Source organism: Spea bombifrons, chromosome 4 (assembly GCF_027358695.1).
Source record: "Spea bombifrons isolate aSpeBom1 chromosome 4, aSpeBom1.2.pri, whole genome shotgun sequence".
In the NCBI taxonomy this organism is placed as follows: domain Eukaryota; kingdom Metazoa; phylum Chordata; class Amphibia; order Anura; family Pelobatidae; genus Spea; species Spea bombifrons.
Window position 1 is genome coordinate 70,932,262 of NC_071090.1, and position 13,452 is coordinate 70,945,713.

A 13,452-nucleotide genomic window follows, 5' to 3' on the forward strand; every position below is an offset into this window, starting at 1 on the left:
TGGTGGATTCTCCAAGATGTCTGGAACCACCTTCCTGTTGACTTCCTAAAAAAACTGTGTACAAGTCTACCTAGAAGAATTGATTGAAGGCAAGAGGTGGCTACACCAAATATTGATTTCTTAAATTGTAAGAAATAAACATGTCTATTTTGAAACCATTCTTACCTTGAAGCATTTTCTCGCACCTGCCAAAAACTTTTGCACTGTGTTACGTTGAAGCCATGTGAGCAGAAGGCATAAGGCCACAGTTCTATACACTAGAACAGGACAAAAGTGAGGCAGTGAAAATAGTAGCTACTAAAACTAAACCCCAAATACAGTTTGCACATCTGTCAAGAGAAGACACAAGTGGATATGCTTATATCCGCCACAGTCACAGCTGTGCCAGTCCAGCCCACATGGTCAGTCTGAGTCACTGCGAGTGACTCAGTGTATTTGCATATTATTTGCATGTTTTATTGTTTTCCTGCCTGTTTAGGCAGTGTAGGAATAAATTATTTCAGATAGACCGTTACAGACAGATTCAGCTAACACATCTCCTTTTCCCATCTAGCTTCTTTCTTCTAGCTTCATTTTTGTTTTTGCATAATATGGGTCTTCTACATATTTGTTATGATGTCTGCTGACTGCGTATTCATGTTTATTTCATTTATTTTCTTTCATGATGTCTGGTGAATTTAAAACAGCTTTTACTCTTACTCTGCCCATATCATATTATAAAAGAAACATGCACACACCGGTCGCATGCCTATGGATTCCTTTTAAAATTCTATACCCATAGTAAATATTGTTGAGTACGACTGTGGATACCTTTATAGGTGCTCACCACAGTCAGGTTAATACATGTTACTGTATGTTACACATTTAAAATCAAATAGCGAAGAAGAACATGGTAGCTATGTGTTTAACAATATTAAACATACAGTGAATCCCTAACATAATTTCTGGGGAAAAAATCCATATCTTCATTTAGGCCATACTGTTTTTAGTTTTCTTTTCCCCCACATGCTCTCTGTAGCTTAATTGGTTTGTCATCTCTGCATGTCAGGAATGCAAGTAATGAGTACACTTTCTCTATAACCTTAATTAAAGATCATGATACAAATTAAGAATTTTTCTAGTGCAGAATTAGAAACATTTGTCACCTTATCTAAAATGAAATTCCTCCAATAAATAACCAGATAACATAAAACAATCCTAACACTGATTGAATATACTACAAGTGACTTCACGGTTGATTCAATGCACCGCTTCACCTCTTTCAGAATGAGTGTAACCCTAATTTGTTATATGGGCGATCTACTACATCTGCGTTTATTATCAGCAAGACTTATGATAGCCCCAGGCATCAGTGTTTGGTAATGTTAATAACTCTTTTTTGTCTCTCAGGGATGCAGATATACACAGTATTGATAGGTGTGGGTGTGGCTCTAACCTGACTAAACAAGGTGTAAGTAAAAATGTATACCTTAGTATTAGTCCAAACATGTAGATGTTAATTTAACCCCTTAAGGACAACTAGTAAGAACAATGCATTGTGAGTCCATACATGTACATTTGAAGGGGTTAATCTATTTGCATACACAATTACAGCATTTAGATCTAAAGTTTGCATATGGGAAATTTTTAGTGCCATGAACAAATGGTTTTATGGCCCCTCGTATTGTTCTATTATTTCCCATAAAAAGGTTGGTAAGCTATTTTACTTATTGTTACAAAATGAAATGTTTCATACCTATAGGAAAAATATTTTTCAATCATACATTGCTCTACAGCTTGAATTTCATAATGTAGCACCAACAAAGCCAAAAAGGGCAACATTTTACTTTGAATGTGTTCTTACTGACACATAGTCCTACTTCCTCCCCACTCTCTCTAAAACGTCTTGTTAGTGGGGCATTAGCTGGGCCCAAAACAGGTAAAATATGCTCAGAATGGAATAACATGGGTCTAGTCACTAAAGGGATAGTTACCAGGAGTTTGCAGGAGAGTTGTGGTTTTAACTTTCTCACTTTACGATTCATTGTAAAGGGCCAACGCCGCAGGTTCCTCATGCAAGAAGCATAGACCTGGCCATGTGTGATTTAAAATATAGTGGATGAGGAGACTGAAGAAATCTCGGTGAAGAGCCAAGTTCTTCCTTCAGCAGAATCTCACTTGGGTCAGCTCTTTACAATGAAGTCAAGGAGCTGAAACACAACTCTCCTGTCAACTCTACATTGAGTGGATAAACCACAAAAATTCTGCTTACAAAACCACTTAATTAAAATGTCAAGTAGTGGGAATCTAAGTAACATAGTGTGATGGAGTCACCGATATCTATAAAACATTTGCAGTATACATATTCTGGGTGTCCACTTGCTTTTTGGTATGTACATACTGATAATTTGGCAGCACCCCAAAATCTGTGCTTATATGCTTTTTCATCTGCTCTTCCCTTTTTGTATTTTTTCTGCATATTTTGATTTCATGATCAAACATCTGGGTTAAGCATCCCTCCCAAGCAGGTGCGTTATTAATAAAATACCGAGAAGGCTAGGAATTACCATGTTAGCCATGTTAAGATACAATTACATTGGGTTACTTGCAGTGGCGTCGCTACAGGGGGGCAAGGGGGGGCAATTGCCCCCCCTAGGTTATTCCTTGCCCCCCCTGTTGCCCCCCCTGTTGCCCCCCCGCCGAATTTATAACCACCCAGGACAGTCCTTGACTGCTAACGACGGTGCCGTCGCTAGCAGTCCCAGCCAGGTGCTAACGACGGCACCATGCCGTCACTAGCACTATCTTACCTTGATGGAGGTCTGTGGACCTCCATCACCACCTACCCCGGTGATCTGCCCCTCACACTGAAGGGCATCACCGGGGCCACCCGATCTGCCCGGTGACGTCTCGCGCAATGACGCGATGACGTCACCGCGCAACTTTATTAACAACTGACAATTGTCAGTTAAAGAGGTATGGGGGCATGCTGCTTAGATGCCTGTATCTCAGGCATCTAAGCAGCTACATACCCCCAGCATATACCGTTGGAAAGGTAATCGCCTCACCTTTCCAACGGTATATAGATTGTAAAAAAAAGAATAAAAAATATTAAGTTAAAAAAAATAAAAATGTAAAAAAAATGATTTGGGGGGTCTCTAAAGGCAGATAAAAAAAGATCAAAATTGCCTAGAGACCCCCAAATTAAATTATTTAAACATAAAGTAGTTTAACTTTAAAAAAAAAAAGTTTAAGTATTCTAGCTAAATGATCACTGTGGTAGCCAATATTACCACAGCGATCATATAGCTATAAAAAGTCTCATTCCCTTTTTAAAAATGGCCGATACTAATTTTTAATCCTATGATCCCTTTGATCATGGGGTTAAATTTAGCCAACGGTAGAGGGAGGCAATTTTTGAAATCCTGATGAACTGCAAATATTATTAAAATCAGCCATTTAACCTGTGCGGTACGTGAGTAACCATATCATTCCTGGAGCGCCTTGCATTTTTACTGCAAAACTTATTTTTGCTGTAAACGTGATTTTTTTTTCTCCCTTTACCATCATTTCTTTGGGATTGTAAGGGGAAATAATGGTGTGTGCTACTGTGAGTAAATGTATGGAAAGAATGGCGTGTGCTTCTGTGAGTGAATGGAGATATGAAAGGCGTGTGAATGGTCAGTAATTAGGGTTGAAGCCTTGACGTGGCATTACTGCTCACGTAGGAAGTTAAATTATGGCACAAAAAGTACACATTTGCAAAAACTACACCCCTTGGCGCATCAAATGAGGGGCTGCATGTGTTTCTAGTACAAACCTGGAGTGCGCAAGACACAAATGAACATGTCGCTATGGTTAGAAAAAACATATTTTCAAGCCAAAGCGACATATTCCATCATTATTTGTGCGCTCAACTTTTGTTCTAGAAATACATGTAGCCCCTCATTTGAAGCTCCAAGGGGTGTAGTTTCTTAAAATGGATGAATTGTCTGAATGAGGGAGAGCATGAGTTAATGTGATTGTGTGTATCATATATGTATAATTGTGGAAGGGCAAAGATGACACTAGCAGGATGTTTGAGCCTTGGGGACTGAGATGGCACAGGCCGGGTGTATATGGGACAAAGATGGCAAATCTTATGTGTGTTATCTGTGTGCTGGCCAGGTTCTATGTGTACAGTGTGGACGCCAGGGCTGACTTTGGGGTGTGCAACCTGTGATCTATGCCTGTCATTTAGGGGGTTTTAAATATACCTTTAATGACGTGTTTTTATGTGAATTCCAATTGATCTGTACCTGCAAAGCTTGGTTTGTGTGTTCTTCTGTAGATCCATATCTGCTATGCTATGTTTCCATACATTATTTATGTATACCTGCAAATACAGGGTTTGTATGTCTTGTTCAGTTGATTAATACCTGCAATGCTGTTTCCATGTATTGATTTGATCTATACCTGCAAAGCTACATTTCATATATTATTATTGTATACCTGCAAATACAGGATTTGTATGTCTGATTCTGTTTATTTGATATATACCTTCAGTGCTGAGATCACAAGTGAATTTCAATTAATCTATACATGCAAAGCTGGGTTTGTGTGTTAATGTGTTGATCTATACCTATCGGCAGCAGGGTCTAATATTTATATATATATATATTTATATATATATCGGCAGCAGGGACTAATATTAGGCCCTGAAATCATTTAGTGGAAAAGTTAAGGTATTGTGTTGTTTAAAGGATTTCAAGGATTAGTCGTACTAAATTGTGGCTTCAGGCTTCCCATGTTGAATGATCAAGTATTGTATTGTCCAATAACAAAAGTATCATTCCATAGCACATTACTTTTGGCAATATATATATATATATATATATATATGTGTGTGTGTGTGTGTGTGTGTTTTTTCAGTGGTATGATTTAATGGTGGAAATTATTAATGCCCCCCCACTTTTACTGTGGCATCTTGTGTGCCCCCCCTATATATTGTTTCTAGAGTCGCCACTGGTTACTTGGATGTGGTGGTGGGCTAAGTAATACAATATATTGTGACAAAATACCTAATTTTTTATTTTTGATATGAGTGTTTTTAAAAATTATATGCTCTGTATTTGCTGATTTCATGCTTGGTTTCATACTTTCAACTCTATTAAAATATATTTGTGTGTTCATATATAAAAAGTAAAATGTAAAATATTGCTTTTCTCCTATTTATGTTACTGACATTATAATGTTAGTCTGGGTTTTTCACCTAAAAAATAAAATAAAAAAAAAACAGACTTCAATGTACATTGTATTCCTTCATGAAAGGATCATTTCTAAATAAGTAAATAGCTAATGTAGATTTTCTATCTTGGTGAATGGCAGTAAGTCAGGGCATCCTGATATAGAGCTCATGGGAACATCTCACGCATCTTAAGTAGTTGTTCACTGAGATAGATTCTGCTAAGGTTGTGCTGAACCTTATGGATGGCAGAGGAATTAACAACATGTTTCTCAATTTCCATCCATTGAAAGGATTTAGGCTGAAAGATGGTTTATGTTTTTATTCATCCTTACAAATGAAGAAGAAAAAAAGGAAAAAAAAAACCAAATGCCTTTTTTAATTCATGAAAATTATAGGCATGATATTGCTACATCCCAGTTAGTGTAGGGCACAGCATTTATTGTTAATAATGACATCTGAATAAAGAGAACTAATTTGGCAAATAGTGATTTACTAGAGCCTTTGAACAGTGTATAATGATACTTGCTCTGTTGCTCAAAATTTATCTTGCTTTACAAAGCCTGTTGTTTCATTAAAGCCACGGCTGTCTAAATATATATTTATTGTTTTAATTACAGGCAGAGGTACTTGTACCCTTAAAAAATGGTATCCATAGAATAATGCATTGCACAGAAGATACAACATCGCTTGCAGCTGAATGGCAGCAATAATTTTCACATATTCAGTTCATTGACATTCTGGTTAAGGTTGATAATAGAGTTAGATACTACACTTCTTCAGCTGACGTCTGAGAACAGGCATTCTTTTTCCCATTATACTAGGAGTTGAGCTGTCAGAGGTAGCCGTGTGCCTGCTATTGCTTTCTACAGCGTATTATATATTCTCATTATTTTAAAACAAAATACTACAATGACATTAGTTTTAACTGAGAAATCCCTTATACCCCCATATGCCACTCTTACCCTCCTCTGACTTATCAGTGCATCCCTAGACTTGTCCCCCGTGCTTCAGATTCCTTGGTGTCTAGTGGGGGCAGCCGGTGGAGGTCTACGCAATGCGCGCAGACAACCTCCGCTGCTGCTGCCGGCACTTCCACCGGGCTTCCATGAATAAGCACCTGAAGGTGCTGGCAGCAGCAGAGGTTGTCTGCGCGCATCGCGCAGACATCCACAGGCTGCCAGAGAGGAAGATCCAGGTCCCCTGCAATGCTGCAGGGGATCTGGATGTTAGTCTTGTAGTCAGACCTCTATTTGAGTGGGTGAAATGGAATGCGTGTTATATTGAATGTGTACATGTGTGTAATTTTTCTTTCCGGAATGGTCACAGCACATCCAGGGGTGCGCTTTTGACACATTATAGCTACACCATTGAAATTTAAGCAAAACTCTTTTAAAACGGGTGTCCGCCGCAATACAGTATATGACAGACGTTGACGCCCAGGGGAGGAGCCAACCATGGCCTCTGATGCCGATCTCGGTTTTGTTGAATGCCTCGACATCTAGGCATTACAGCAACATGTTGCCGGTCATGACGGTCCTGGCACATCAATTGTCGTTAACTGAATGTTTTTGCGTGACATACCCAGAACATCAATTGTCATCAAGGGGTTAATTATGGATACCCATACCCTTCTGAATCCAATTCAAACTTCTGACCTTGACCTACAGAGCAACTCTGCACCCCTCTCTATCTCTACCATCCTATCCATACATCCCTAACCTCTCCCTTAATTTCTCTCATGACTTTCTCTTCTACTGTCATTATCTGTTATTACACTGATTCTAACAGAGCTATATAAATAAATGTAATAAAATACACAGTATTCTAAATACAGTATTTTAAATATAAAACATTTGAAGTGTTTACTTTTTACTATAAGGAACATTTGAAACATTTCAATATCCTAAAGCAGGATTCATAAACACACATTTGGGGTCCAAATAATTGATTTAGAAAGTAGTAAAAGTAATAAGATCAATTAATGAATTAAGTGATGTGGTAAATGTATCACTATGCCATATTATGCTTTCCAAGAACTCACCTGGGATGGCAGCATGTTAACACCAGTGAGCAGTTCTGATTTATTTACCTTCAGTGCTGCCCTAGGCATAACCCAGGGCTGAGCCAAATGACCCCCCTCCTTCTCAACTGCTGCTATCACGCCATATGCCAGCACCCCACTTTTAAAGAAAGCATGGTGCAGGTGGAATCTTTGGATGACTGACCAGGTCTGCACAGTCCTCCATAGTGTTAATGGACCGGAGGGCTGTGCAGAGTCTGCCTTTTAATCGGCCCATTAAGTTGCAGGAACGAAGCCTCTTTGTTTTACATTAGTAGAGCTGAGGATCTACAAAAGTAGATGAAATGTTGACATGGCACCATCTTTAATTCATGGCAATTCTTTTGCTCAGTCTATCAATAACATCAGTAATAGATTACTTATCTATCTCAAAGTGTATGCATAAATGGGAATGATAAGTGGCATGGTGCTGTGGGGCATAGCTGCCAAAGGCTCAAGATAGCAAGGGGCATAGCTGTGAGTAGGTCCAGCATCCCTGGGAGTCCTTCAGCTTTAACTTTCCAAAGTTAATTATCATCAGTATGAAAAATGTAATTAAGTTTCTATTAACTGTTTTTATTTAATTATTTTCTAACACTCCACTCTTAACTTTAAGTGTTAATATTTAAAAATGTTGTGACAGTCTTTTTAAATAATTTTGTATGTGAGCGTTATTGGGCATATCTTCTATCAACTGAAGCATTAGGCTGTATCTAGAAGAAACAATTGGTTCATCCCATTCATTCCTGATGAAGTGATTGCTTCTTCCTGCTGAATAAATTGATTCTGCGGACTACTTTTTAAAACTATTATTACTATTATTAAATTACATAATCCCATCATATTCCGCATACCAGGTACTGCATTTTATAACAATTTTAACAGAAACAAAAATTGAGGAGAGTCCTGCTCAAAAGAGCTGAAAACCCATCATATAGGATTTTGATAATCTGTCACATAATAAAGGTCATTGATCTACTAAAAACTCTTGCTTCTTTTCACTGTAAGGCTGTTGGCCAATATGCAAAATGAATGTTTAGTAAAACCTGCCACAATATTCATCTTATTATAGAACAATATTTTGAACGAATACTATGTCACTAAGAAGTGTTAATGTCCTGAAATTGTCTTAATTATATTTGCATTATTAAGTTATCACGATTCTGACTATGTTCTGCAGCATACTTGGGTATCCTAACAAACTGAATAAGTATTGCTGCCTACACTGTGTGGGATATTACATTTTTGTACTGCTTTGCTTATTAAAAACCAAAATTCTTGCATTTTCTGTATGCCTTTCAATCTGTCATCTTCTTTTACATGACAGCCAGCACATAAAGTTTCACGTACTCTGATATCTGTAATTTATTATCGTTTATATGGCACAAGCAGAATTTGATTTTACACCCTATTAATTCCTCCATCTGCTTTATAACTTACAGAGAAATACTGAAGTTCAATTACTTTTTCTGGGCTTTTTACGAATCTCCGTTATTGCACAAAAAAACCTGCAAAACATTTTCCAATTTAGCATATTAAGTGGTAATCTCTGCTCTTCGAAACACTCAGAAAAGTGCAAAGAATTTACCAATGTAAAAGCATTATGTATCAAAACAATTTAAAGGAAGATGAATGTATTTTACTTGTGTGGCAATATAACAATTCTTCTGAGAAAGGTTGTGAGCAAAGGTTCCCAACTACGTAACAGCCTAGAAGAGCCCTATTAGGTGAATAATACCTATACACAGATTAAAGCACTTCTGTTACACAGGCATCAAAGCAGATTAAGGAATTATTAGAAATTGCTTCTCAATACTGTTGTCACCTGCAGCTACTAGGCATTATTTGCGTCAGCATCACAATTTCCTTAGTCCATTAGATACTCAGGTTCTTCATTCACAAGTAGTTGTGAAGATGTGTGACCACTCCCTCCTTTTGCTGCTAACTGTATAACAAGATTTTGATAGCAGAAGAGGGTGTTAGGGCTGCAACTAACGATTATTTTCATACTCGATTAGTTGGCCGATTATTTTTTCAATTAATCGATTAATCGGATAAAAAAAAAGAATGTAAATTTTTCATTTATTTAAAATAATTTAATAAACAAATGATGTTAAATACAAACAGCTGAATGAAAAAAACTTTGATAAAATGCATTTCTTGTTTTTATTTCCCTACCAGCCCCCCAATTTATGCACATTTGAGCTTGCCACGCTTCCTCCCAGAGATGCCACTCCACTCTACTCCCACATATGCCACTCCACTCTACCCCCACATATGCTACTGTGGCCCCTGATATGCCACTCCATCCTCACCAGACATGCCACTCCACGCTGCCTCCCAGACATGCCACTCCACTCTACACCCAGACATGCCACTCCACTCTACTCCCAGATATGCCTTATACACCCTGATACTCCACTTCGTCCTCCCCAGAAATGCCACACTGCCCTTCCTACATATGCCTTATATACCCTATATGCTTTATACCCCCAGATATGTCACTCCGTCCTCCCCAGATATGCCTTATACCCCACAGATATCTCATAGTCCCCTCATAGAGTCACAGACCCGTTCGCATCACACTGACATCATACTTTTATAAATAAGTACTGGGTTAATCTTCACTGCCCCCAGGATTTAAACTCCCCTTAGTCTGCCCCCTTTACATCTAACTGAACCTTAAGGTAACTGTAATAAATTAATTAAAATAACCCTCAGTCCTCATCATTAAATTAACCCTAAACACCCCATTAACCATAACTACCCCTAAATTAACCCTAAATACCCCATCAACCACAACTACCCTAAATTAACCCCAAACACCCCATCAACCACAACTGCCCCTAAATTAACCCTAAACACCCCATTAACCATAACTGCCCCTAAATTAACCCTAAACACCCCATTAACCACAGCATCCCCTAAATTAACCCTAAAGACCCCATCAACCACAGCATCCCCTAAATTAACCCTAAAGACCCCATCAACCACAACTGCCCCTAAATTAACCCTAAGCACACCATTAACCACAACTGCCCCTAAATTAACCCTAAACACCCCATTAACCATAGCTGCCCCTAAATTAACCCTAAACACCCCATTAACCATAACTGCCCCTAAATTAACCCCCACCTCCCCTAACTTTCAGCAGCCCAAATATTAATTTTATACTTACAGTTAGATGAGTGTCCCAGCCATGTGGTTCTGGAAGAAGGAAGGGGAGGGGGCAGTTGTCACAGTGATTACAGGGAGGGACTGGTAAGTAGGAGGTGCTGCTGTGAGTCACTGAAACGGATTATATAATGAGGGGTATTTTTAAGAGCGTTTGCTCTGAAAAAACTCTCATTTTATAATCGATAAAAATCGATTCAACTAATCAATAATGAAATTCGTTGGCAACGATTTTCATTATCGATTATTATTGATTTTATCGATTAGTTGTTGCAGCCCTACACCTGTTTACATGTCACTGTCCATATATTAGCTGGAGCACTGTGTATAGTATACTGTGTTTACTGTTGTAAATATAAATCTTGGGTAGGTATATTTGTGTTGCTGTATTATGGCAACATGCCTTGATGGATCACTCAGAAACCAGTTATTTTAAGCAGTCTGAAAAAATAGAAGGGAGAAGCTGAATGTGATATGCAGATACCAAACTAATAAACACACAACAAAAAGAAAAATAAAACAAAGACGGGCAGACTGCTATGGCTGAAAGGAAAAATCAGCGTTTGTTTCCCTACAAATTTTACAATGACTCAGGAGTACTACTAATGTGTGATGTCCTCAAATGTTTGCCACACAAGACTGTATTTGAGCAACATTGCATTGCTTCTTAATTGTAAATAATTGTATGGAGTTTTGCTTATAATTTCACATATACATAATTATGCCGGTGACCCAAAACCCTTAACCATATGGTGGCAATAGTTCCCTTAGCTTAGGCTAGAATAAACCTAGCCCAGAGGAAGACTCAAATGCTTTTGGTATACTGTATATTCAATATTAAATATGGCATTAAACAAATGTTCCCTCACCTACTATGAAAACAAAGGTTTTGTGTTTTTGTGTGTGATGGTATCCTACCTTCCTACCAACCTTTTCTTATTATGCTAGGCCTTGGTGATTTAGTTATCTGGTTTGATAAAAGTTGTTAAAAAGACTCAAGGATTTTGGTTCTACCCCTTCTGATTCTACCAAACCACATAATAGGAAAAAACTATGAACTTCCCCTCTAAAACATGTTAGAGTACAATCTGATTTTCTAAACTAATGACTCCTAAATTTAGAACATGGACCAGAGGATGACCTAAAATTTTTTCCTGCAAACTGTTCTTTCTTTGCAATGAAAAAGCTATGAAAACATTACTCCTCATATTCTTGACACAGAATAATATCCACTATCAGTTTTGTGAAGAGAGGTGACAGGAGATTTATCAGTGACATGGTAGTTTGTGTTAGAGATCCTTGTAATTAAGATGACTTTCACATTTAATTCCTAGTTATATCAGTTACTTGACATTTCTTAAGATCCTTCATCATTCATGGATCATGAAAGATACCCTTATATCACTGGTAAGTCTGCTACAAAAAATACACACAATTTAATTTAAATGAATGAGTCCAGCATGTTGTTTCAGTTCTTAGTCCAAATGGTCTAGAATACATAAAACAGGGTAAACTAGGACAAAAGAAGGAGGTCAGAACTACACCCCAAATGTTAATAATATAAATAAAAGGGCACTTAAGCCTAAAGGTGCCCTCCAGGCACCATAAATAGCAGCAATGTCAACAGCTGAAATGTTTTTTGGGGTGCACTAAACTAGTGCACCCCTAAACTATTCCTCCACTTCCAATGCATGCCACTCAATTTTGACCTGCAAATACCTCCAAAATTCTTCTGTCCCTTATTCATCAGGAAGATTACTGTATTTAAGGACAAAACCTTCTCCATGCAAAGAAGAGAAAAATACATATTTTGATTCATTTCAACAGTTCTGTATAATTAAAAATGCCTGTTTTTCATCCATCTAATTAAAACTCTCTCGAAGCCTTTGGGCACACCAGACAAATGCCCGTTAGGTTGGTGTCCAATAACACCTCCCACCTACTATTAGGCTGTTGTCATGGGTGGTCCTTGAGCAGCAAAGTTTGATGTCACCAGTGGAAAGTGCACAGTGCAAAGACAGCTTGTCCAGCTCAGCCTTTCCTCCTTACACTGTTGCATCCTGGTCCTGTCTTCCACATGTGACCAATGGTGCATAGAAATAACATGGCTATGTATACTACTTTTGCATGAAAAAGAGGTCAATGTATATATAAAAAAAACCACAGCACTCAATTAAATATCTCCTTTCTTACATCCACAATTGGCAAAAACAAATAAAGGTTCACTTAATTGATGACAGCCTAAAACCCACTACAGAAGAATAGGGAAAGGGATATTCCAAGTCTGGCCAAGCAGCAGACCCAAAACAGGGTACTGATCAGTAAAGCAGAGACAGTGTCGAAGTCCAAGCCAGTTAAATATCCAAAATCTATCAGGTCAAAATCAGGTGCCATAGTCCTTTCTCACATCTACATCATTCCAATAATCCCCAACACTCTTCCCGCCTGACTTTTGACGTTCTCAATAACCAGTCCCCATGGACTCGCATCTACCTACATTGGACACCTCTCTTGGGTGGGACGACACCTTGGACTTGGCACCTGCTACTTACCTTACATGTGCTTCTACACTTTGGTTCCCCTATCTCCACCGGACGGGACTTTGGTCCCCTTTCTCTGAGTTTTATTGTTTCTTTATTTTTCGATTTCTGTATTGTATAATCACAGTTTTTACGCCCGCCGCGAGGCATTCCCGACACACATCATCTATGTGCCCGATGCTGTTGTGACACGCCTCCAGATACCCTGGATCGTTCAATTTGATGACAGCAAATTCGTTGTTAGTACTATGCAATTTCTGTATCATCTCAAAGTACAGGTTATTGCATGACTCTCTTACTTTATGGTCCGCATGTTGTACTTGCTATGTACCGCGACCGATGATACATACTTTTGCACCCTTGTTGTTAACTTTGTGCGGACTGTCATGTTACCAGTGTGTCCTTGCAATGCTATGTATGCCTTGTATGCCTTTTACATGCCTTTTAATAAACTGTGAACTGCTAAAAAGAAA